Source organism: Sminthopsis crassicaudata, chromosome 3, assembly GCF_048593235.1.
Source record: "Sminthopsis crassicaudata isolate SCR6 chromosome 3, ASM4859323v1, whole genome shotgun sequence".
Classification (NCBI taxonomy): Eukaryota; Metazoa; Chordata; class Mammalia; order Dasyuromorphia; family Dasyuridae; genus Sminthopsis; species Sminthopsis crassicaudata.
The window spans coordinates 485,555,277-485,582,920 of NC_133619.1; the positions used below are offsets into that span (position 1 = coordinate 485,555,277).

Consider the following 27,644-nt stretch of genomic DNA (forward strand, 5'->3'; position numbering starts at 1 on the left):
TGTCACTGATACTCTTTGGACAAAGTCAAACAACAATTTGGACTCTGGGACAAAATTGGAACCAAGAGAGGAATTCTGGGAAAGTAGGTTTCAGTTAAATATAAGGAAAATATTTCCTAAGAATTAGAATAGCCCTGAATGAAAAAATTTTGTTTTCAGAAAAATCTGTTGAGCCCTCAAATCAGAGTTGTGTATGAATATTGTAGAAGGGATCAATATGTTGCCTGGGAATTGGATAAAATAACCTCTAAAACTCATACTAATTCAGATTCTGTGATTCTATAATAATCCCAGGTTACATACATTTAACACAATTTTTTTTTCTCTCTCCCTTGAATTTCTACATTACTGTATTTGTACTATTCATATGGCGTTTGTGCTGTCTATATTATGTCTTAATTTTGTTGCTCCAGATCCTCACTCCATTGTAACTTCAAAGGGTAAGGAATAACATAAGGGAGACCTGGATTTATCTAAGTGCTTTATTGTCATACTGTGAGCTCTGGCTCACAAGTACAGTGAATAAATTTATCGTACAAGTTGTCCCTAAAATTCCCTTTCTATAGGAGTGAATAAGGTTCTATGCTAAGTCCTTTACAAATATTAAGTACAGAATAACATTCTACCTCTCTTAAATTATCCAATTCCTGTTCTCATCTGTATAACATCCAGATGAAATATTCTTTAATAGCCTTTCACTAAACGTAAACAATGATTGAAGATGGTCTCAATTTCTATTGTTTACTCCCCTTCCTTTTTTTTTTTTTTTTTAACAATATCACCAGCATATTCTAACAAATGCCCAGTCTAATCTTTGGAGAAAAGACTCCCTTATCATCCCAATTCTAATCTTGCTGCTTCAGGATATTTGGCTGTTCAGTTCATAATCAGATTATCCTGACCAAAACTCCTCTAGTTCAGCATTCCTGTAGGCTGCTGTGGGATAACCCCCTTCCTGATGATGCCCAGCAAGACTTCAGTATCTCTGCTCCAAGGATCCTTGTTGTCAGTACCTATATTTCTTGAGATAAAAAGCTTGCAAAAAATAATAAGACTAGACAGGCCTAAAGATAAGCTGCAGCTACCAAGGTTATTTCTGAAACGATAGAGTATCATCCTTGGGCCTGAGCCAGCTGCTGCCCAGAACCTCAGGCCCTGTATTTTTCTGGCTAAAGGCTTTTGATGCCTTTCCAAAAGTTAACCCCTTGGCTACCATCATATTCCCTCATTTTTATATCATACAAGACCAATAAATGTGAAAACTAATACTTCATCCAAGATCCTTGATTAATTTGTGCTGTATTTTCCACAGGCATTGTTTCATTTCTTGTCCTCTCTAATACTGATGCCAAGAGATCTTTCTAAAATTTTTGGAGGATTAGATTTTTTTTATTTGTTGGTTTCTTTTAATCCACATCAGTTTCTATAATAAAACTTTAACTTCCAAGTTAGTAGAATATCCATCTGGAGAGGAATGACAACAGACTGTACTTGAGCATGCTTTACTGATATCCACAATAGTCTTGAATGAATGAAAAAGCATTTATTAATTGCTAACTATGTTATGCAGGCACAGTACTAAATTCTATAGAGACAAATACAATCAAGCAAAATAGCCTCTGTCCTTCAAGGAATTGATATCTTAATGGGAAAAGATTAAAAAAAGGGACTTGGGGGATGGGGGATAAGGCACCTTCCTTTTGATTATGACAGTGTAATATTGACTCATGTCTATAAGGCAGATTTATAAAATATGGCTTATGTTCATAATAACTACTGTTGGAAGTGCAGTTAAAAACGGATTATAGTTATGCCCCCTTATAGAGATCAAAACTTTCTAAACAGAATAGAAGTAGAGAATATGAGTGAAACTCTTCTCTACACTCAGAACTGTCCTTCTCTGTCTTATGTGGCTTCCATTATGCCTTCATGTCACAAATGTAGGGACACCAACCAATACTAGGACAGAATTCATCATAAGTGTTAATGGAAAACATTAAATAAAGTAATGTATTAACCAACAGAATATCAAAAAAAAACCACCCACAATTTTGCTGAAGTAAAACAGGATTGAAGTAGATCCATCCTCCCATTCCTCTAATTGGTTTGCTTCTTTCACAATTCTTTTCTCAGAACTCGACTCTTTTAAAACAAGTGTTCCTCCCCCATAATAACTACCTTTTCATTGTACTTTTTACTTTCCTCTCTTTCCAAATTGGGAAGAATTACAAATAATAGTCAACCCCTTACCATAGGTCATTATACCAGTATAGGTAGGCATGCATAATTGGAAAGTGATATAGAGACATAATTCTGGGAAAGAGAAGGTGAAAGCTCAGGGTGCTGAAAGAAAGAATACAAGATTTTGTGGGATTTTCTTGAGAAAAATGACCCCAGTACATGTTGAATGAGTGGGAACATTTTCTTGGGTATCTGTCTACAACCTGTAAGCTCCCAGAGGCACCCTTTATTCATATGCATCCAATGACTTTTCTTTAAAAAAAGAAAGATTGACATCTTTTATCATTATAAATAGTGACTTCACATATCAGTTCCAAGTGAAATATTCTTTTGGGGGAGGGGGAGAAAATACACAAGTACATATTTTCTTCAATAGATGTAGCCCTCTACCTCTTGATGTGAGGGCTAAGATAGATTTCATTCCCAGGAAGTTTCAAGTACTCAGAGATCAATTTCTTGTTCATTATTTGCATTGTTATAGTCTTATCCCCAAGTGTATTTGTTGTTAATCCATGTGATCCAACTACCTGTGAGTTTTTATCTTGTTGACATTCATCTGTCCATGTACCAGATCAATGAGTTCTCCTCTAGAAGAAAAGTTTATCCTTGTGGATACAGCACCCAATTTGCCAACATCTAGAAAATATAAAGCAATATATTAATTTCTGGAATCTCTGAAGGCTATGTGTAATCTTCAAGGTAAAATCCAGGCTTTGCTCCAATTCACTGATGTAGAGGAGTCTTTATCAACAAAAGAAACATGCTAGTACTCAAATAGTAGGGGGCATCATCCTTTCCTAATGGTACCCCTTCATCCACTCCATTGAGTTAGAATCTACCATGACCAATAAAAACAACCTCCCATTTTGGGTGTGCAGAACCAGACTAATAAGATTTACTTGAGACCTAGCCAAAGGCCTGTCTGTTGCTTTCCTACCCAAAGGTCCAAAGAAATAGACTTGGGGTTATATTTACAATAGGTAGTAAGCCACAGAGTCCTTAAAATTCTTCTTAAAATCTTGTCATCGGGATTCTTCATGGCTTCTGGGACACATTTTTTATGTATTACCAGCCATCTACCCCATTGAACAGTATCAATCAATTTCCTTTTTCCTTGTGGTGTTTCCAGGGAACTAGTGTATTTTTCTTATCTGGAGCTAAGAACCTTCAAGGTTATGCCAATTTATTTGTCACTAAAATGGTTTTGAACACATCATCAGTCTGTGCCAACCATTCCTCGCATCTACTGACTATTATAACTTTTGGAGAGATTATCATTGTGGTGATGTATCTTTATCATTATTCTTCAAGTTTCTTGAGATCAGAAACTTCTTTTTAAATATCTTTTTATCTCCAACAATATGTAAGATAGAGAGAATCAACAGAAAAACAAGGAGAATCAGCTCACAGAGAATAAACACAACACAACACACAACACACACACACACACACACACACACACACACACACAAACACACACATCCCTAGGAAATACCAGACTAAAACTAGGAAAAACCAGAAGTAGTTTAGCAAGTACAATTCTAATTCAGTGTGTTTGCAATCTGAAAATAGACAGTACATCAATATAATATAATACAGCTGAATATTCTGATATAGGAAGGTAATATTTTACTTTTCCCTGACTTCATAAAGTTTCATCAAATACTAGCCTGAAAGGGGCATTAGTGATCATTAACCTCATATATCCTCTTGATTTTATAGGAAAGGAATAGAAACCCTAATGGGAGATTGAATGAGAGCTCTCTAATATTTTTAAAATGCTATGATATTCAGGTCGCACAATTAGCCAAAAGTTCAATTCAATTGAAAAAGGATTATTAAACATCTATAGTACATCAGACACTAGGTGTTGGGTCCTAGGAATAGAAAGACAAAAATAGTCCCTGTTCTCAAGGAGTTTACTTTCTAATATTAGATTAATTAAAGAATTTGTCTCATGCTAATTGATAGTAGTAAACAGAGAATAAGAACAGAATACTTGTTAATTTTACTTATGAGATGTTATTTCTTTTTTGTTTGTTATTAGATATCTAAAGAATTTCTGACAGTCTCTTCCAACTTTAAAATTCTTTGACTGTTTATCAGTCTCTATGTGCAATTCAAAGAAAATGAGTAGATAAATGAAAATATATTATTAATAACTCATTAGGTTCCAAAAATTTTCTAAAGGATAATAAATATAATTTCTTTCAATATAAGCAGATTAAAACATTATGATACATTCATTTCCTGTTAATGTTTTACCCTCATTTAAGTAAATACGGCAATGTTTTCTCTTAAAGAAATGTATATATGTTGTTGTTAAGTTGTTTTAGTCATGTCCAACTTTTTGTGACCTCAAATGAAGTTTTCTAGGCAAACATAGTACAGTAGTTTGCCATTTTCTCTATCTTATTTTAAAGATGAGGAAACTGAGGCAAACAGGGTTCAGTGAATTACTCAAAGGCCAAATATGAACTTAGGAAGATGACTCTTCCTTATCATCCTCTAGCTTTGTAGCCACAAATGTATATATTTAGAAGATGAACTGAAGAACTTGGTATTAGTCTGGAAACAAGGAAATTTGGATCCTAGATTAAGTTATCCTTTTAAATGACCTCAAGAGGAGGCTGAGAGTTCAATTCCCTAAAATAACTCAAGCCTGAAACCTCTAAGACTCCTTGGAGTTGTAATGGGTGAAGAAAACTTCAGCCATTTCAGAACTTTAGCTACATAGATTATTGTCTTGACTCATTGACTTGGGACAGAAAAATCCTTAGAACTGGCCCTAGAAAAGATGAATTTCTAGGAAATCAGTATTCAGCCATTGTTTCCAATCCCCTATTAGCCAAGACATTAAAAACAACCATTTTCCCCTCCATTCACAAAAAAGACATCCTGAATCCATAACTTCCTAAGTCTTTTCATCCTCTCCCAATTATTGTACCACTATCACTACCAGGATGTTGTAGGTAGAAATATGGAGATTTCATTTTAAAAATAAAAAGCAGCTCTACTATCCTCACATAATAAGAATGATGAAGACAAAAAGAAGGTATGGGTGGCAACTGCTAGTAGTAAGAAGATGTTATCTCAGAATTCCTTGGAGAGTCCCTTTCTATGGAATCAAGTAGATAGGTTCTTCTTAACTTAACTGCCTTTGTCCATGGTCATCTCTGACCATCTCAACCTCAAAATATCTCTCTGAAATTCTAGTGGCAAAAAGGGTGAAGGTAATTATAGGGTAAAAAAAACAACAACATTAAATTTGGAGTCAAATGACCTGGAGTCACATTCTAGTACTTTCGTTTTATTAGGGGGGAGTGGAAAGAGGGTCCTAAATCTCTTCATCTGGAAAATACTATTCTAAAAACTAGTTCTAAAACCCTTTGACTTTTTATCAGTCTGTATATTCAATAACAGAGAAAATGAATGAATAAATGAAAATGCATTTATTAAGAACACATTAGGTTCCAAGCACTATTGTTAGTAGGGTGGATACAAATACAAAATATACTTACCCTTAGGGAACATATGTTGTAATAAAGGAGAACAATATTTATAGAAGAGAGCATCCAGGGAGTGCTAGTTTACTTAGGAAAGTTATTGAGATGGAAATTATCACCATAATGGAACTGATTTACATGCTTTTCTCTTCTTTTCTTAAACAACTTTTTCATTGTATTTGCCCTTTGACTATCCTGAACTACCACTTTCAGAGAATGTTAGAAAACTCAATTTCTTGTTAATTCAATATATATATATATATATATATATATATACATATATATATATATATATATATGTGTGTGTGTGTGTATATGTATATATATATACATATATATATGTATATATATATATATATATATATCCCTCCCAAGATCTGTATATATTTTTACGAATATAATTTCATCAGTCTTTACACTATTCTTTTGAAGTGTGTAGGGACAGATGTTTTCTTATCTATTGAGACAAAAATCAAATTTATCTTAAATCTTTCTTTAAGCATTCATAAAGATGGACACACCTAGAATTAAAACTCAATTCTGTTTGTCCTTTTACTCTCCTATTCAATAAATGATATTATCATCAAAATAGATTCATTTTTAGAATCAGGAAAGATTATGTCTTCATTCAATTATGGTAGAGATTGCCAAATTGATAAAGTATTTTAACATGATATGTTGGATCACCTAAAAAATTATTTCAATATGGAAAGTCTTTCAAAATGAGATATCTTTTATAAATTTTCTAAATTTAAAAAAAGCATTTAAACTTAGTTTTTAAAAAGAACCAGGAAAAAGAGCTATATAGATTTTTTTAAAATTCTGAAGGTATGTGGAATGTGTTTAGTTATGAAGTTTGAAAGATTACTGATAGTTGTGATGAGGATATGAAAGCTATAGAAGTTATTAATTAATAATTAATAAAGCTATAGGACCTTATTAATTAATAATCTCATTTCTAGAAACATACTATTAGTATAGAATTCAACCTGCTTATTTCGTCTTATGTAATAATAATAATTTATATAGTTCTTACTATGTGTCAGGCACTGTGCTAAGGGCTTTATGGTTATTATGCCATTTGATCTTTACAATACTACTATAAAGTGTATACTAATATTATCCTCCCTTTACGTATGAGGAAAGTAAGATACACAGAACTTAAGTGACTTACTTAAGGTCCACACAGTTTTTTATTCATATACTTATTTATGCATTATAGTATATAATAGTAGAATATAAATTCATTCAAGGTATGGATAAGGTTTTTTCCTTCTTTTTTTTTGGGGGGGGAGGTATCACCAGTGACTGACATATAGTCACTATTTAAAAATTGATCAGTTCAATTAAATCTGGGCAGAAGAACTTTAGAAACCAATCAATGAAAAGAAGAAAAGGAAACTCACAAGGACTTTATAGGGTCGACAAGTTTAATCAATTGGCAAAAGAATAATAATGAAACTTATTAAGGACTTGAGAAGGATATCCTATTTCAATAGCCCTATGGCTTTTATTGTGATTATTAGACATGAAGCTTTCAATTTCAAAGACTTATTTCCAGATGTAAAGTCATGAGCCTAGTCTTCTCCAGGAGAGTCATCAAATTGAGTACATACTTACTCTCTGAATTCCTTTCCTGACACTGCAACCTCATTCGTCTGTCTGCTGCTGCTACTTTTTCCCAAGGACTGAGCAATTTGAGGGAAAAGTCATTGCTTTCATTTTTGATGACCAAATTTTTCTTCTTTGATTTAGTTTTTATGACTCATCAATCTGTTCTTGTCCCATTATATGGAACATTATGTGTGCATTTCCAAAATGTTATCTAACTCAAAAAAGCAATTATCAAGCACTTATTATGTGCTGAATACTGGAAAAACAAACAACAGACACACACACACTGGAAATTCACATTTTACTAGGAAAGAGTTTTTTAAAATTCTCTTCTAACTTACACTATACTCAAAAATATATTTAAGTATATGTTTCAACCTACTTCACATGCAACTTCTACTGGTGTCTCAAGTCAGCTAGTCAGTTTTGGTCTGCACTTTTGTGATGTTCCTGTTGCTCAATACAGAATTACAGAGAAGAAGAAGAATGTGACCTTCTGTGCTCCGATGTTCAGTGAATATAACAATTATGCAAATTTTTGTAAAGGCTTAAGAATGGATTGTGTGCATTTTTTAGTAGGCCCTGAAAAGCAGTCTTCCTAGAAATGATAGAAACCCTATAATTAACTTGTTTCAAGTGATTCAAATGTAACATGGTGTTATTCTTTGTAGTTTCCAACTACAGTCTTAAAGAAAGCATTAGATTTGTATCCTTCTCAAGATTTGTGGATAGAGCTTCTTGTTGAAGAACAAAGGCAAGGCTGAACCCTTTATTAGAAACAAAGTTATAATTCAGTGCTCCTGTATTTCCTTCATTGCATTTGGGACTAGCTACACATCAGGAGCAGCCTCTCATCCTGGGGATTCAATAAAACCATCATTTTGGCAAAACAAAACAAAACAAAATTTTGGCATTAGCAAATCATGAGTCATCTCTGTGATCCTTACAGCTGTGCTTTGCACTGGGGGTAATAAATCATGTGTAAATAATAATCACTGAAATTAAATGTGTGGATGTTGGATAATTCTTTGTCATTGTTACCCACTAATAACAGTAATTTGGTTAAGTAAATTGTATTGATATCAAATGTTTCTAGTCTGCAGCTTTCAATTAGCAGGTCATACATTCCATCTTTAAATGACACAACATTTCAGCTGATATTTCCTCCTAAAGAATATTCAGCAAGATAGCTTACCCCTTTGTTTCCTGGGAACTTTTCTTGTTTGTTTGGGGATTTTTATATTTTTTTAAAGATTGACACCACTCTCTTAGTAGTATAAAGTCCTGGCTGTCTCACACTGAAATAGGAAGATATGTGTTGCCTCTGATATTATCTATGTAGTACAACCATGGCCTGGGATCATACTCACCTGTGATCTTAATGTCCTCAAGGAAATGATCCCTTTGCCCAGGCCATGAAGTTTTCTTTTGCCCTTTCCTCAGTGCTTACATTCTCTCTGGGCTTCTAATCTCTCTTTACATTGTAAAAAGTAAGAGACAATCTGAGTTAAACCCCAGGGTACCCACAACATTAAAAAATTTCATTGATTAGAAAACAAAAATCGTCCAGAGGAGTCTATACAAATCAGAAAAATAAGGTTAAAGAAAAAATTTTAAAAAACAATTTAAACTTCTTCTTTCATACAACATGCTTTTCTCTCTTCTTGGTTACCTCCTTTCCTTTTTCAGTCTATTCTCCCTCCCTTTCTTCTTTAGTCTACTCTGGGTAGATGATTTATTGCTTGTCACTCCAGGGTAATGGATAAATGTTCCTGATGGAACAGAGGGTCTCAGAAGAAGGTCAACCTCCAGGAACAGTGTCATTTCTTGATGGTGTTTTTGGGAACACATTGGTAGTTATTTCTACCATTCCTTGAACTGTACAGTGGAGCCAAGGGCTCTACTAGTAAGAAACTGTTTGGCCCTAAACATAAGCTAGCAGTGAAGTCCATTTGTAAGAATTGTATGGGCTTTCTAGAAGTACCCCCCCCTCAGTTCTACTACACTTACAACAACTGGCACAGCCTAACATTGCTCTTGAAAAGATGAACACGTGGCAGCTAGGTGGCGCAGTGGATAGAGCACCAGCCCTGAATTCAGGAGGACCCGAGTTTAAATCTGGTCTCAGGCATTTAATACTTCCTAGCTGTGTGACCCTGGGCAAGTCACTTAACCCTAGCCTCAGGGAAAAAAAGAAGAAGAAGAAGAAGAAGAAGAAGAAGAAGAAGAAGAAGAAGAAGAAGAAGAAGAAGAAGAAGAAGAAGAAGAAGAAGAAGAAGAAGAAGAAGAAGAAGAAGAAGAAGAAGAAGAAGAAGAAGAAGAAGAAGAAGAAGAAGAAGAAGAAGAAGAAGAAGAAGAAGAAGAAGAAGAAGAAGAAGAAGAAGAAGAAGAAGAAGAAGAAGAAGAAGAAGAAGAAGAAGAAGAAGAAGAAGAAGAAGAAGAAGAAGAAGAAGAAGAAGAAGAAGAAGACACCTGCAAAGCCCTCCAAGAGAAATGGCAAACATTTTGTTTTTCAACTTCTCAGAGGCTGCAGCTCCTCTTCTGCAAAATGAAAATGATAATCATTGCACTAAGTTCCTCATACAGTTGTAGTAAGAAAAAGATTTGGCCAATATATAGAGATAGATATATTTACATAAATTATATGCTATGTTAACATGAGCCACCATTATAATTCTCATCTTTTTCATCTTACATTTCATGATGCTCTGAAAGAAGTGGTAGAGATAAATTTTTATCCTAGTATTATCATATATATTTATCATATTAATATCATATATATTTAATATTTTAGATTGAGTTGGATATATTATAAGTGGCAACAAAATAATAAAAAAGAGGCTCACCTTTTGCAGGCTCATTGAAAGCATCCTTGGAACAAATGCATTAGTAGACCAAACAATTAGATGGTACAAACTTGATCCTGTTCAGTTATAGTATTGAAGTTTCTTGTTAGATCTCAATATTTTGAGAAATTCTCATCCTACATATCTTGGAGGTGATATGTATTGTTATGACAATGCCTGTTAAAACTGTTGTTTCTCAATTGGAGGGAGGAGGTCAATATTATCTATGAGTGATTGGAAATAACATTCTTGTCTGTGATGATACTTATTACAGTATAGTTTATTTCTTCAAAATTCAAAGATATTGGGGGTGGGTAGTGGTATTATTTTTAGTATAAGGATTTATCATCTGTTAGTTTACAAAAAGTTAAAAGTTCATGAATCTTTCTAGCTCCTTGAGTATAACTCTTCAAGAATTTGGTAGGTGCTAAATTTTTACAACTTGCAATAATATACTGCACATAAAATGCATTCATCAATAATAATAATAATAAGTCTAGGCTTATTTACAATAACTTTTTTTCCTCCTAATTTAGTCATTCCGCTATACCTCTCTATTTTATACATACATGAATAAGCCAAAAATTGTGGCTCTAGCTGGACCCACCACATAATAACTTGAAGAGAAAAGTCACAGTTTCTGCCACCTCCTTTCATATAACTGGTTTGTGGTTCATTATATTAAATGAGATTCAAGCATATAATCCAACTTTTACTTCTGTCATATTAGACAACTTTAAAATATTCATTTAAATGATGGGAAAAGCGTCACATTTTCCTTTTTTCAGAGGTTCCCTCCATTTTTATTTTTTCTTCTTGAGCCTTTATAGCTGAGGCTCTTAACTTGGAGTCAATGATATTTGTTGTTGCTGCTGTTTTAATATCTTGATAAATGTTTCAATATAATTTGTTTTCTTTTTAACTCTATGTATTTTATTTTACTCATTTAAAAACATTATCCAGAGCAGACATCTATATGTTTTACCAGGTTGCCAAAGAGGCTATTCACACACACACACACACACACACACACACAGATAAATGGTTACTAACATAGCCTGTATGGTGTATCTCTTTTAATGTTGAATTATTTATGCTATTTCATTTCTTTTATACTAAAACTTTTGGTTTCTGTTTTGAATTGCTAGAAATAATTCTCTTATGGTCCTTCAGTTATTATTTTGTTGTTGTTTTTAATCACATAGATGTCCATCTCTCTCTAATTTTACTTTTCTTCTTTTTTCTGTATCCATTTATTACTGTCATCAACTCCAGATGATTCAGTTTTCATCTCTATGCGAATAATTCTCAAATTTACTTAAATATAACTCACCCTAACCTACCTCTTAACTTTCAGACTCACATCTCCAACATTATATTAAAAACTTCAAACTGAATATCCCTTAGATATCTTAAACTCAATATGGGAAGAAGCAAGTGGATTTATCTATAAGAGCAATCTGCCAATAGGAAATAACAAAGGAGGAGAGGAAGAGGAAAAGGAGGAGAAGGATAATGGTAATAAAAATAATATATTTGAGTACAGATTTTCCTAATTCCAAAATGAGTGCCCTATCTACTATCCCATATTGTCCTTCACTATGCCCTCCTATTTAATCAATATTCAATTCAATAAAACAAACATTTATTAAGTACTTACTATGTGCCAAGGACTGTGTATATATTATATACTCATACTTTCTTACAATTGTTCTATTAACCCCAGAACAAACCCTGACCTATTTGTTTACTCTTTAAATTATGCCTGTTTCTTCCAAATTAGCCTAATACCATAAATTCTGCTCATGATCTCAGAGAATATTGAATAGAATGAATAGAGTGCAGAATTAAAGTACAGGAATCAGGAGAATTCAAGCTCAAAGGGAAAGAGATGATCATATTTTGTTTTACTTTGAATGTCAGCAAAGTAATTTATATTTGATTAGGTAATGGGGAATTATTAAAGATTTTAACAACTTGAGGACAAATGAGTATCATGATTAGAGCTACTCTTTAGAAAATTAATTTAGAGATGATGTAAAGAGAAGAATATGGACATAAAAAGATCATTTCAGGGAGTACAAGGCAAGAGGAAATCTTCATTATGAGTGCCACACCATTCTAGTAGTCATAGAAATAGAAACAGAGATGTGAAAGAATTTGAGAAGGTAGAATTGATAGGCCTTTATAGCATAGAGTGTTGTAAGAGAGGTGGAAGAGATGCTGATATTTAAAACTTGGGTGATTTAACCTGTTCATTGATAAATTCCATGAAGATAAGAATTGTGCCAATTAAAATGTCTTTCTTACTGCTACTATTCTTCCTTCCTTTCTCTGTTAACCATTCATTTTTTCTATAATTTGTCCATGTAGTTTTGCTACAAAAGTAGTACACTTTTTTCCTCAGCAATTCATGGAACCTATACAAAAACGGACCATATATTAGGACATAAAGACCTCAATATTAAGTGCAGAAAGGCAGAAATAGTAAATGTATTCTTTTCAGATCACGATGCAATAAAAACTACATTCAGTAAAAAGCTAGGAGTAAATAGACCAAAAAGTAATTGGAAACTAAATAATCTCATCCTAAAGAATGATTGGTAAAACAGCATATCATAGACACAATTAATATTTTTACCCAAGAGAATGACAGCAATGAGACAACATACCAAAATTTGTGGGATACAGCCAAAGTGATAATAAAGGGAAATTTCATATCTTTAGAGGCTTACTTGAATAAAATAGAGAAAGAGAAGATCAATGAATTGGGTTTGCAACTTTAAAAGCTAGAAAAAAACCAAATTAAAAACCCCCAATCATATACTAAATTGGAAATTCTAAAATTAAAAGGAGAAATTGATAAAATTGAAAGTAAAAAAATAATCGAATTAATAAATAAAAATTAAGAGTAGGTTTTATGAAAAAAAAACAATAAAATGGATAAACCTTTGGTAAATCTGATTAGAAAAAGGAAAGCAGAAAATCAAATTGTTAGTCTTAAAAATGAAAAGGGAGAAATTTCCACCAATGAAGAGGAAATTAGAGCAATAATTAGGAATTACTTTGCTCAACTTTATGCCAATAAATTTGATAACCTAAGTGAAATGGATGAGTACCTTTAAAAATATAGGCTTCCCAGATTAACAGAGGAGGAAGTAAATTGCTTAAATAGTCCCATTTTAAAGAAAGAAATAGAACAAGCTATTAATCAACTCCTTAAGAAAAATTCCCCAGGACCAGATGGATTTACATGTGAATTCTATTAAACATTTAAAGAACAATTAACTCCAATCTTATATAAGCTCTTTGAAAAAATAGGGAATGAAGAAGTCGTACCAAATTCCTTTTATAACACAGACATGGTACTGATACCTAAACCAGGTAGGTTGAAAACAGAGAAAGAAAATTATAGACCAGTCTCACTAATGAGTATTGATGCTAAAATCTTAAATAAAATATTAGCAAAAAGATTGCAGAAAATCATCCCCAGGATAATATACTATGACCAAGTAGGATTTATACCAAGAATACTGATTCAATATTAGGAAAATTATTAGCGTAATTGACTATATCAATAACCAAATTAACAAAAATCATATGATCATCTCAATATATGCAGAAAAAGCATTTGATAAAATGTTGATTATTAAGCCTATTCAAGCTCTTGGTTTTATTTATTAATTCAATAGTTTTTTTACTTTCAAAATTATTGATTTCTCCTTTTAATTTTTGTATTTCCAGTTTAATTTTTGATTGGGGGTTTTTAATTTGGTTTTTTCTAGCTTTTTAAGTTGCAAACCCAATTCATTGATCTTCTCTTTCTCTATTTTATTCAAGAGATTTATATGAACTGATGCTGAGTGAAATGAGCAGAACCAGGTGATCATTAACTTCAACAACAATACTATATGATGATCAATTCTGATGGACATAACTCTTTTCAACAATGAGATGAACCAAATTAGTTTCATTTGTTCAATAATGAATAGAACCAACTACATCCAGTGAAAGACCTCTGGGAAATGAGTGTGAACCACTACATAGCATTTCCAATCCCTCTATTTTTGTCTGCCTGCATTTTTGTACATTATTTCAAAGTCCGATTCTTCTTGTGCAGCAAAATAATTGTATGGATATGTATGCATATATTGTATTTAACATATACTTTAACATATTCAACATGTATTGGTCTACCTGCCATCTGGGGGAGGGGGTGGGGAGGAAGAAGGGGAACAGTTGGAACAAATGGTTTGGCAATTGTCAATGCTGAAAAATTACCCATGCATATGTCTTGTAAATAAAAAGCTATAATAAAAAAGAAAAGAACCCCCCCCAAAAAAGAACTGTGTCAAATTTATAAGAATACAAGTCATTCCAGGAAAATATAATTTAACATTGGAGGGGATGCAGGAAAACTGGGACACTGAAGCATTCATTGTTGGTGAAGTTGTGAATGAATCCAATCATTTTGGAGAGCAATTTAGAATTATGCCCAAAAATTTATCAAACTGTGCATATCCTATGATCCAGCAATGTTATTATTGGGCTTATATCCCAAAGAGATATCAAAGAAGGGAAAGGGACCTGTATGTGCCCAAAATGTTTGTGGAAGCCCTTTTTTAGTGGCTAGAAACTGGAAAATGAATGGATACCCATCAATTGGGGAATGTTTGGGTAAATTGTGGTATATGAATGTTATGGAATATTATTATTCTGTAAGAAATGACCAGCAGGATGAATACAGAGAAGCTTGGAGAGACTTACATGAACTGATGCTGAGTGAGATGAGCAGAACCAGAAGATTGTTATATACTGCAATAACAATACTGTTTAAGGATGTATTCTGATGGAAGTAGATATCGTTGACAAAGAGAAGATCTAATTCAGTTCCAATTGACCAATGAGGGAAAGAATCAGCTACACCCAGAAAAGGAACACTGGGAAATGAATATGGACTATTTGTATTTTTGTTTTTCTTTCCAGGTTATTTTTACCTTCTGAATCAAATTCTTCTTGTGCAACCAGAGAATTGTATGGATTTGCACACATACACTGTATCTAGGATATACTTTATTGATATTAGCAAAAAGACTTCAGAAAATCATCCCCAGGATAATACACTATGACCAAATGGGATTTATACCAGGAATGCAGAGCTGGTTTAATATTAGGAAAACTATTAGTATAATTGACCATATTAATAATCAAATTAATAAAAACCATATGATCATCTCAACAGATGCAGAAAAAGCATTTGATAAAATCCAACATCCATTCCTACTAAAAACGCTTGAGAGTATAGGAATAAATGGACTATTCCTTAAAATAATAGCGAACATATATTTAAAACCTTCAGTAAACATCATATGTAATGGCAATAAATTAGAACCTTTCCCTGTAAGATCAGGAGTGAAACAAGGTTGCCCACTATCACCATTACTATTCAATATAGTACTAGAAATGCTAGCCTCTGCAATAAGAGTTGAGAAAGAGATTCAAGGAATTAGAGTAGGAAATGAGGAAATCAAACTATCACTCTTTACAGAAGACATGATGGTATAGTTAGAGAACCCCAAAGACTCTGCTAAAAAGCTATTAGAAATAATTCAGAATTTTAGCAAAGTTGCTAAATCCTCATAAATCCTCAGCATTTTTATACATTACCAACACAATCCAACAGCAAGAGATACAAAGAGAAATTCCATTCAAAATAACGGTCGATAGTATAAAATATTTGGGAATATATCTACCAAAGGAAAGTCAGGAATTATATGAGCAAAATTATGAAACACTTGCCACAAAAATAAAGTCAGATTTAAATAATTGAAAAGACATTCAGTGCTCTTGGATAGGCCGAGCGAATATAATTAAGATGACAATACTCCCTAAACTAATCTATTTATTTAATGCTATACCAATCAGACTCCCAAGAAACTATTTTAATGATCTAGGAAAAATAACAACAGAATTCATATGAAAGAACAAAAGATCGAGAATTTCCAGGGAAGTAATGAAAAAAAATTAAATGAAGGTGGTCTAGCTGTACCTGATCTAGAACTGTATTATAAAGCAACAGTCACCAAAACCATTTGGTATTGACTAAGAAATAGACTAGTTGATCAGTGGAATAGATTAGCTTCACAGGGCAAGATAGTGAATAAAAATAGCAATCTAGTGTTTGACAAACACAAAGATCCCAACTTTTGGGATAAGAATTCATTATTTGACAAAAAACTGCTGGGAAAACTGGAAATTAGTATGGCAGAAACTAGGCATGGACCCACATTTAACACCACATACTAAGAGAAGATCAAAATGGGTCCAAGATTTAGGCATAAAGAATGAAATCATAAATAAATTGGAGGAACATGGGATGGTTTACCTCTTGGACTTGTGGAGGAGGAAGGAGTTTGTGTCCAAGGGAGAAATAGAGACCATTATTGATCACAAAATAGAAAATTTTGATTACACCAAATTAAAAAGTTTCTGCACAAACAAAACTAATGCAAACAAGATTAGAAGGGAAGTAACAAATTGGGAAAAACATTTTTACAGTTAAAGGTTCTGATAAAGGCCTCATCTCCAAAATATACAGAGAATTGACTTTAATTTATAAGAAATCAAGCCATTAAGATGACAGGAACAAATAATGATAAATGTTGGAGGGGATGTGGGGAAATTGGGACACTAATACATTGCTGGTGGAGTTGCGAAAGAATCCAGCCATTCTGGAGAGCAATCTGGAATTATGCCCAAAAAGTTATCAAACTGTGCATACCCTTTGACCCAGCAGCGCTACTACTGGGATTATATCCCAAAGAAATACTAAAGAGTGGAAAGAGTCATATATGTGCCAAAATGTTTGTGGCAGCTCTTTTTGTTGTAGCTAGAAACTGGAAGATGAATGGATGTCCATCAGTTGGAGAATGGTTGGGTAAATTGTGGTATATGAAGGTTATGGAATATTATTGCTCTGTAAGAAATGACCAGCAGGAGGAATACAGAGAGGCCTGGAGAGACTTAAATCAACTGATGCTGAGTGAAATGAGCAGAACCAGAAGATCACTGTACACTTCAACAACAATACTGTATGAGGATGTATTCTGATGGAAGTGGAAATCTTCAACATAAAGAAGATCCAACTCACTTCCAGTTGATCAATGATGGACAGAGGTAGCTACACCCAGAGAAGAAACACTGGGAAGTGAATGTAAATTGTTAGCACTAATATCTGTCTGCCCAGGTTGCATGTACCTTCAGATTCTAATGTTTATTGTGCAACAAGAAAATGATATTCACACACATGTATTGTACCTAGACTATATTGTAACACATGTAAAATGTATGGGATTGCCTGTCATCGGGGGGAGGGAATAGAAGGAGGGGGGGTAATTTGGAAAAATGAATACAAAAAAAAAAAAAAAAGAAAGAAATCAAGCCATTCTCCAATTGATAAATGGTCAAAGGATATGAACAGACAATTTTCAAATGATGAAATTAAAACTATTTCCACTCATATGAAAGAGTGTTCCAAATCACTGTTGATCAGAGAAATTAAGACAACTCTGAGATATCATTACACACCTGTCAGATTGGCTAAGATGACAGGAACAAATAACGATGAATGTTGGAGGGGCTGTGGGAAAACTGGGACACTAAAGCATTGTTGGTGGAGTTGTGAAAGAATCCAACCATTCTGGAGAGCAATCTGGAATTATGCCCAAAAAGTTATCAAAATGTGCATACTCTTTGACCTAGCCGTACTACTACTGGGCTTATATCCCAAGGAAATACTAAAAAAGGGAAAGGGACCTATATGTGCCAAAATGTTTGTGGCAGCCCTTTTCATAGCGGCTAGAAACTGGAAAATGAACGGATGTCCATCAATTGGAGAATGGTTAGATAAATTATGGTATATGAATGTTATGGAATATTATTGTTCTGTAAGAAATGACCAACAGGAGGAATACAGAGAGGCTTGGAGAGACATCAACTGATGCTGAGTGAAACAAGCAGAACTAGGGGATCATTATACACTTCAACAATGATATTGTATGCGGATGTATTCTGATGGAAGTGGATATCTTCAACATAGAGAAGAGCTAATCCAATTCCAATTGATCAATGATGGACAGAATCAGCTACATCCAGAAAAGGAACACTGGGAAATGAGTGTAAACTGTGAGCATTTTTTTGTTTGTTTGTTTGTTTTTTGTTTTTCTTCCCAGATTATTTTTACCTTCCGAATACAATCCTTCCTTTGCAACAGCAACAACAACAAAATTCGGTTCTGCACATATATATTGTACCTAGGATATACTATAAGATATTTAATATGTATGAGAATGCCTGCCATCTAGGGGAGAAGGTGGAGGGAAGGAGGGGAAAAACTCAGAATAGAAGGGAGTACAAGGGATAATGTTGTAAAAAAAAAATTTACCTATGCATATGTACTGTCAAAGAAAATGTTATTATTATAAAAATTAATAAAAAAGAAAAAAAAACAATTAATTCAAAAAAAAGGGATATACTTTATTATATTTAACATGTATAAGACTGCCTGCCATCTAGGGGAGGAGATGGAGGGAGGGAAGGGAAAAGTCAGAACAGAAGTGAGTTCAAGGGACAATGTTGTAAAAAATTACCCATGCACATGTTCTGTCAATAAAAAGCTATAATTAAAAAAAAAAAGAATACAAGTCATTCCCTGATTGATAAATGGTCAAAAGTATGAATAGACAATTTTCAGATGACAAAATTAAAGCTATCTATGGTTATATGAAAAAATTATCTAAACTACTATTGATTAGAGAAGTACAAATTCAAATAACTCTGAAGTACCTCCTTATACATTTCAGATTGGTTAAGGTGACAAAAAAAGATAATGATAAATGTTGGAGGTAATGTGGGAAAACTGGGACACTAATGCATTATTAGTGAAGTTATAAAATGATCCAATCATTCTGGAAAGTAATTTGGAACTATGCCCAAAGGGCAATAAAACTCTACATACCCTTTGACCCAGCAATGCCACTACTGGATCTGTATCCCAAGGAAATTATAAAAGAGGGAAATGGACCCACATGTGCAAAAATGTTTGCAGCAGTTCTTTTTGTGGTTAAAAAAAAAAAGAATTGGAAAATGAGTAGATGTTCATCAATTGGAGAATGTCTGAACAAATTGTGGTATACAAAGGCAATGTAATATTATTGTTTCATAAAAAAATATCAATAAGCTGATTTTAGAAAGGCCTGGAAAGAGTTACATGAACTGATGGTGAGCAAAGCATGCAGAATCAGGAACATATCATACACAATAGCAGCACGAATGTACAATGTTCAACTATGAAAGACTTGGTTCTTCTCAGTGGTTTAGTGATCAAAAGCAATTCCAATATACTTTGTACAGAAAACATCATTTGCATCTAGAAAAATAACTAAGAAGACTGAGTGTCAATCCACACATGCCATGTTCACTTCTTTTTTCTGCCTTTTTTCTCTCCATCCATAGTTTTTCCCTTGTGCTTTGATTTTTCTCTCCCAATGTGATTCATAAAGTAATGTGTACTGAAAATAAATAAACTTACTAAGAAAAAAAGAACCACCTCTGATGTACAAATGGACCATCTGCTTGGAAAAGCCCAGGCTTTTTGCCTTCCTCCTTTCATTTCCTAGCAAGCCCTTGCTAATGGACTTGAGTACTCTGGCAAGTGGGTCAGAGAAAAGAGATATTTATTTCTTCTTTGGTATTTTCTTTCCAGTTTGATTTTTCTGGCCACTGTTAGTGCACAATAAGTGGCCTGGGGCTCTCATTGGCACAAGTAAGGTAGGAAAAAGGTTAAATTTTTATGTAATGTGCTTCTGGTAACCAATTCTTAAATTCTACCACTTGCCCTTCATAACAAAGATCAAGGCTAGGGAAACAAGGTCTAGTTGGAAATAACCTTTTTTTAGCCAAGAAGATAAGGATGAAAAGGTTATTCTGTAGTCTAATACAAGGATAAGAGCTTGATTAAAAGGAGACTTTAGCAAAGTCTACATTTTTTTAAAGTTACATGCAGGTTTTTAAAAAACTAAACCTATTTATGTTTTATTTTGTTTTGTGAATAAACATTGTGTCCTTTGTGATTAAGTATTCAATAAATGTTTGCCTTTAAAAAAAAAAATAAAATAAAATTCCCTGGGCACACCCTAATGAAATACCTCTGATAACAAACAAAAGACTGTTTCATTAAGGACGTTACAGCTGGTGGTAGGAGGTTAAAGAAGGACTTAACCTCTGAGAACCCAACTATGAGGAATTGCTCTACTTTCTCTTCTTTTACTACCTGCTTAAGTCAGAATTCCAGATCTCCACATTTAGACCCTTGGCTAATCAAGTGGGAGGATAATACTGCATTTTTAAGAAGGTTTTTTTTTTTTTTTCTTTTTTCCACTAAGCTGAGACAAATGGTTAGCTTTATATGGAATTTCTAGCTCACTTTTAGTAACTTGTATCTTTTGTTCAGATTCTACCTGGGTCTTTGACTCCTCATACTCCCTTCCTCTTCTATACAAACTCCAAAGCTTCTTTCCTTTCTGAACCAGAATTAGCCTTCCGGGGAGTTATAACTGTTAACAACTATGGGGTCCTCACAGTAGTAAATACACAAGTGCCATTGGGAAAATGAAAGCCTTTCAGCCTCTCAGACTACCCTTCCCCTAGATCATCTTGTGATTCTACCAGGTGTCAGGTTCTGTTGTAGGGCCATAACTAGTGAATAACAACCTGTTCCACTCCCCTTTTCTTTTCACTCAGACAATAAATCACACAGGCTGAAATTATCTAAGATCTCCTTACATTTTACATCAAAAGTCTCCTAACATTATCTTTCTCCGCTCAAAATATATCTCTTCCAAACTTGCCTATTACTGCCAACAATACAGTTATCCTTCTAGACACCTAAGTTCCAACCTCAGTGTCATCATTGGACTCCTCAATTTTCCTCATCCTAAATATCCAATCAATTGCCAAATAGGCATACACATTTCTCATTTATGTTCCCTTCTCTACTCAAACAGTTAACTTTCGCTAAGACTATTATAAAAGATTTGATTAGTTTCCTAACTCAAGGTATCCTATTCCTATCTATCCTATCTACACACAGCTGCTAAAGTGATTTTCTTGTACTCTAGATCAGACCATGCCATTATTGATGTTTGGGTATTTTTAGTCATGTTTTGCTCTTTGTAACCCCATTTGGAGTTTTCTTAGCAAAGATACTAGAATGATTTGACATTTCCTTTTTCAGACAATGTCATACCCTACTCAATAAAATCTAGTAGTTCCTCATTGACTTTAGGATCAAATATTATCTTATTTTTATCTCATCTTTTTTAATAAAATTTTTCTATTTTGTGTAAATTTTAAAATATATGTACTAGTGCAGTGGTATGTACATATACTTTAATAGCTGTTGTTTATACTATATTCTCAAAAGATTTTCTACTAAAATATGTTATACTATCCAAAAACAAAGGTTTACAGACCACTGATCTGGCTTATAATGATATATAAATAATAATGGAACTTATTAATTATCCCTCATTCTCATTATATCAGCAACCACCTTATTTTCCAATTATTCATCCCTCTGTTAATATTTCTTATGCCACTTCTCCTACATAATTCTTTGTTGGATGTATAAATCACATTAATAATGCATTGTACCCATTATAGTTCATGATATACCACTTCTTTGCCATTTGGACAATACTCACGTTTAATTCTTTGGCAGATTGGAATAACATGATTCATAGCCATCAAGGATCACTAGAAGAACATTTTTGTTTTTAAAAGAAAAAGAACAACAAAGATAAATCTCTTTTTGATCAGTCTATCAATAAACACTTAGAAAATGCCTTTTTTCTACCAAATGCTATGCTAAATGCTATTCTACAGAATGAGGTAAAAGACAGTTCCTTCACAATAGCAATCACATTCATTTTTTAAGGCTTCCATGCTATGCTTTTGAATCATATTGAGCTTGTGATCTATTAAAATTTCCAGATCTTCACATTATCTATTGCCTTAACTATGCTTCTTCTATCCTATACTCACACAGCTTTAACTGAAATGCTGCGATTCATAGTCTATTGAATTTCAACTAATTAAAGCTGGCCTATCTCTAATCCTCACTCTGTCATCCATTCAACAGCTTCAGTATTCCATCTATCTTTGTCACTTTTAGTTTCTATGAGCATGCCATCCACATCTTCATATAGCTGAGACAATCAACTAGAAACCTCCCAGGAGGTGAAATCATTCCATTTATCACTAATTTTTTTTTGGTCAATTGACTTTGCTATCATACAGTAGGCATTTTTCTATCTTGTCCTTAAAGCAAGCAAAAGAGACTTCCTTGAATATTTGGTGAAACCTACATATATCCAATGAGCAGTCTTCTCCAGATCCAGTAAGTGAGAAAGAAAGCAAGGTTAAATAATATAAGCTGATCTGGAAAGACATGCTAGATCTTTGTGAGTTCTATGAGTCTTTTTTAAATGCTTGAAAATGATCAGTAGAAATCAGAGAAATCAGAGTTTGGGTTATTAGTTTGGGTTGAAGGATACACCCTTTTTTTTCTTGCTGAAAAATATCATTTCAGCTTTTCAGCTTCTTCCGCTCTGATACCTGTCTCATATTCTAGGAGTTTTTTCAAAACTCAGTGTCAATTCCTCAGCCAGAGGTTCTCAAACTATGGCCTACAGGCCAGATGCCACCTGCTGGGGACGTTTATGCAGCCCGCCAGGTTATGGCAAATGGGCTGAGGGACAGAGACAGAGTGTGAGTTTTTGTTTTTACTATAGTCTGGCCCTCCAAACAGTCTGAGGGACAGTGAGTACAAATTTAGACTATGAAATACTCTGTATCCTTTATCTAAATTCTCAAATGTTCTTTACCAAATTCATGGTGATATACCATACTCTTCCTGGCTTTTCCCTTACCATAAATGCAAAGATGAAGTGATCACCTCCTCTTAAAAATCTTACCTCTTCTTCTCATGCAACCATTACTCTTTGTTAGTCAGTCAACAAGCACTTCATGCTACACACTGGAGATGTAAAGAAAAGCAAAAACATGGAACTTGACTTCAAGGAGTACACATTTTATTGGAGAAAAAAACTTATAAATAAATAGAATATAATTAAGAGGCAAGAGACTTGGGAGAGAAAGCAGGGAAGGGTTTTATTACTTACATAATTCCTATTATATGTCAAGGGATGTGCTAAGCATTTTAAAAAACTATTTCATTTGATCCTCACAATTACTCTATAAAATAGGTGCTGTTATTATGCCTATTTTACAATAAGCACCTGAGGCCAACTTTTAATTGAGGTCTTCCTGATTTCAGATCCAGAGCTCTATCTGCAAGAGCCAGGTGAGTAGCCTGAAATATGGACCTGGATACAGCTGTCAACCCAGTTTGACAGGAATGTACTACACACTCACTGGAGTCATAGTCCAAAACAAGTGAGAGAAAGTGGAGAGAAAACAAGAGAAATATATTTAAAGCAGTGCAAGGTGGAAGGTAAATTTTTGTAGATGACCATTACATATGCCAATGGTTCTCAAAGTATAATCCAGAGAATACTGGAGGGGTCTCTGAAATCCTTTCAAATGGTCTGCAAATTCAAAATTAGTTTTTATTTCTAATACGGTAAAGATCTACAAATATAACCCACATAAACAAAAACTCTTTGGAGAGATACACAATAATTTTAATAGTATAAAGAGACTGAGAACAAAAGGGTAAGAATCTCTGACATATACTACTGTGGTCAAGAGTCCCTTAGAAGAAATGGAGTAGATCTCATAGGAAATAAAACATTGAGGAAACTAATAGTGGAGTATAAGTTCAAAAATGACTGAATGACATCTGATCAAATCCAAGATAAACTGTTCAGCATCACAGTAATTCAATTCAACTTTGAATTACTCCAACCACTGAAGGCAAAGAGGCCAAAATTGATGGATTATGTGAAGATCTACAATATTTTCTAGAAACAAAACCTCCCCCCCAAAAAAAAATAACTCCATTCATCAAAGGGGATTAGAATGCTAAAATAGGAAATGAAAAAATAACTGGAATAACAGATAAGTTAGATTTAAGTAACAAAATGAAGTGGGAATTGTCCCTAATGTCTATCCAAACCAATTAGATAAATACCTTTTATATTTGAGGTATCCCAAATAACTTAAATTTCTTTACTGAAATTGCTCAATAGCCACAATTTTTGAAAAATAAGGAATTGGAAAATGGGGGAAGAGTAAAGACAATACATACCTAAATCACAAAGAAAAGACAATCCATGTGTCCAGTTACTCAAACATTCTTCCTCCATAAAGGGTTACATATCTTAATCAGAGAAGCTGTACCCCCCCACCCCCGGTCACTGACCTAAAGCATTTTTAGTCCGTCCATCTTTTCCATAAATAGATGACAGATAGTTTCGGCTCAAATTAGATTGCCAGAATATTTAGTACTATTTGCTACAAGTTCATTAGCTCTTGATGTCACCCAACAGCTGTTCAACTTGGCCTATTAACATTAAATGGTCAGGAGAAAAAAGACTAGTATTCTATATTGCCAAGGAGTGTCTTCATCCTCTGGCAGTTTGAATAATACTAAGATAACACAGTTGTAGTCACAAATGTCTGTTTGACATCGAAAATTTAAATGGCTAGGACATTTGTGATTATGTGTTTGTCTTTTTAAAGTACGTGATTCTTACACACACACATACAATTTTGCATCACCATTGACTATGATGGATAGGATGAGGAGGAGCAGAAAATAAAACAAAGACCATCCTCTGATTTCTGCCTCACTATGAGCTATACCTTCCTTCCCTTCAACCTGCTTCCTTCACTCACAGAACTCTTTCTCTGAGCTCACCAAACAAAGGCTTTGGTTCAAAGATGCTCAATAATCACCCTGAATTATGCCTTAGAATTTTAGAATGTTAAGGTTATAAGGAACACTAGAGATTCTACTTGTTAGTCTTATAAACAGAGAGCCTAACTGAACATTTTGGCTCCAACTTGTTTCTCATTGTGCTTTTTGAGTGGGAAATGTTACCACCTGCAACACTGCAGAACCAACCAATCTCTAGAAGCAGTAGTCAAATACCCTTCAGACTCATCTTGTTTTGAAGGCCAAAATGATCACAGATTTTGAGTTAGAAGTGATATCAGAAGCTGTCTGAGCCTGACCCTCTCATTTTAAAGATGATAAAAGCAAGGCTGAGAAAAATGAAGTGATTCAACCAAGTTCACATAGGTAGCAAGAACCTGAACCAGGATTGAAATCCACAATTTTAAGTTTAAGATCCTTTCCCGTATGTGACTCTGAATTAGAAAAATTAACCCTTTGTATCATGAGATTTGATTCTCATGCTCATGTTGTGTAGGGAATGAGACTTAAAATTAAGTATTTTATACACAATGCATAATGAATAATTTTTTTTCCTATCCTAGACACATTTTTAAAAATTTGTGTATTCCTTACCTTTTCCAAAGGGTTCCATGTTAGTTAAGATATCATGGAAATCCAAGTGATGAAACTAAAATTCTAAGGAATGAATACCCAAATATAACCAACAGAACTACAGAGATCTGGAAAACCACAAGGTGTCACAAAATAAATGTTTCTTTTTTCAATATCTTTTAAAAGTTGCTGATATTGTGGGATGTTGAAGGGAATTGTAAAAAACATTGAACAAAATTTGCCTGATATCTCAGGCACTAGGAGGTATATATACAGTCTACTTGATCCAAATACTGAATAGGACTTTTTGTAGCTCTGGCCATTTAAAAATCACTCATGTGAACACACATCATAGTACAATGGAATGAGCATTCCAATTCTATCTCTGTTTCTACCTTTGTGACTTTGTAGGTAAATCATTTCCTCTCTGCTTCCTTACCTACCAAATGAGGGAATTTAACTATGGTCCTAGACTATATATCTAATGTAAAGGGAGAAAAATGTGGAATGAACAACTTGATTTCTGAAAAACCCATGTCAGGATGGGTGTGACACAATGGACTAATGGACAATCCCTTGGGCTGGATTCCAAGACCTGGGGTGACACACCAATACAAAACTAACTAGTTATGGAACCTTCCTCAGATACAAAGTGGAAATAATAATGTAGAAGATTTTAAAGGTACCTTTTACCTCTAAATCTTGTAAGTCAGGATCATCAGTCCAGGCATTAACTTCCTTACTCGTAATATAAAGGGATGAATTCTTCAGATGGTCTCTAAAATTACCACCATTCTCTCAAATTCTATGCTTTTATATAAAGAGTTTTAAAATCTGCTTTATGTTTACATTCATTTGTATTCATTTGTTTGTACCTCATAAAATTTAGTGAATTATTTATTTTTTAAACATATAAGATGTTTTAGTTCTTCATTTAAAAAACTCAATGTAATGAAAAGGAAGCAGGTGAAAAACCAGGACACTTGACAATGAGAACTTGTGTGATCTTAGTCAAATTGCCTTTCTCCTCTAAGCCTCAGTTTCCTCATCCATAAAACAGGAAAGAGGAGACACATGGCATAGGGGGTCATAGGATTATAGATTTGGAGCTAAAAGAGACCTTAGGAATTATTTAATCCAATCATCACTTTCTACAAAAAAAAAAAAAAAAAAAAAACCAGAACCAAAACCAGAACCAAAATCTTGAGAGGTCAAGTAAGTTTCCCAAATTCACACAGGTAATAAGTTTCAGTGACTTATCCAGAGTCACAAAGTTAGTAAGTGATTTTGTCTTATTAACTTTGTGACTCCAGATAAGTCACTGAAGGTTTTTTTGCTCATATGTAAAAATGGGGATAATAATATCAATTATTATCCAGCATTTTCTGAGGATCAAATGAAATATTTGAAATGGATTTTGCAAACCTTAAGGATCTCTCTACAGAAATGTTCTTATTATTTTTATTAAGTCTTTCATTTAATACATACTGTCTATGTTACCTATTATTACCTAATGATCCAGACAATTCTCTAAGGTTATATACTGCAGAGTGGGTGTCAATCTACTTTGAAAGAGGGTATTTTTACACCAGGAGCCTTCTGTATCAAAGAAATCATAAGTTTACTCCTTTACCCCTCCAAAAAAAATAAAAAAAAACCCAAAATTAAACAAATGAGGTGATTAAACTAAATGATCTTCAATCTTCCTTCTAATTGTAGTGCTTCCTGATAGATATTTCACTCCCTCCTGATAAGGAATATGATTAAAATATGATAAAGTTTTTGCTGTTCCATAATCCTCATTATTTCACTACTTCCTATAAGGCTTCCATTCTCAGGGCTCTAGTGAATTTGTAATCTGTTTATATTAAAACCCACTTTCAGCAAAGGATCTAAGAAACCCAT

At 33.6% G+C, this 27,644-nt stretch overlaps 1 long non-coding RNA gene across 1 annotated transcript; it reads right to left on the reverse strand.

Moving 5' to 3' along the window:
• Positions 1 to 1,367: 1,367 nt before the first annotated feature.
• Positions 1,368 to 25,126, reverse strand: LOC141563077 (uncharacterized). The gene is made up of 7 exons (XR_012488322.1): positions 24,537 to 25,126; positions 23,242 to 23,303; positions 21,970 to 22,021; positions 10,208 to 10,431; positions 8,732 to 8,835; positions 2,769 to 2,877; positions 1,368 to 1,522 (listed from the first exon to the last, which is right to left on the reverse strand). It is a non-coding gene; the product is annotated as an uncharacterized LOC141563077 (long non-coding RNA).
• Between the last annotated feature and the right edge of the window lie 2,518 nt (positions 25,127 to 27,644).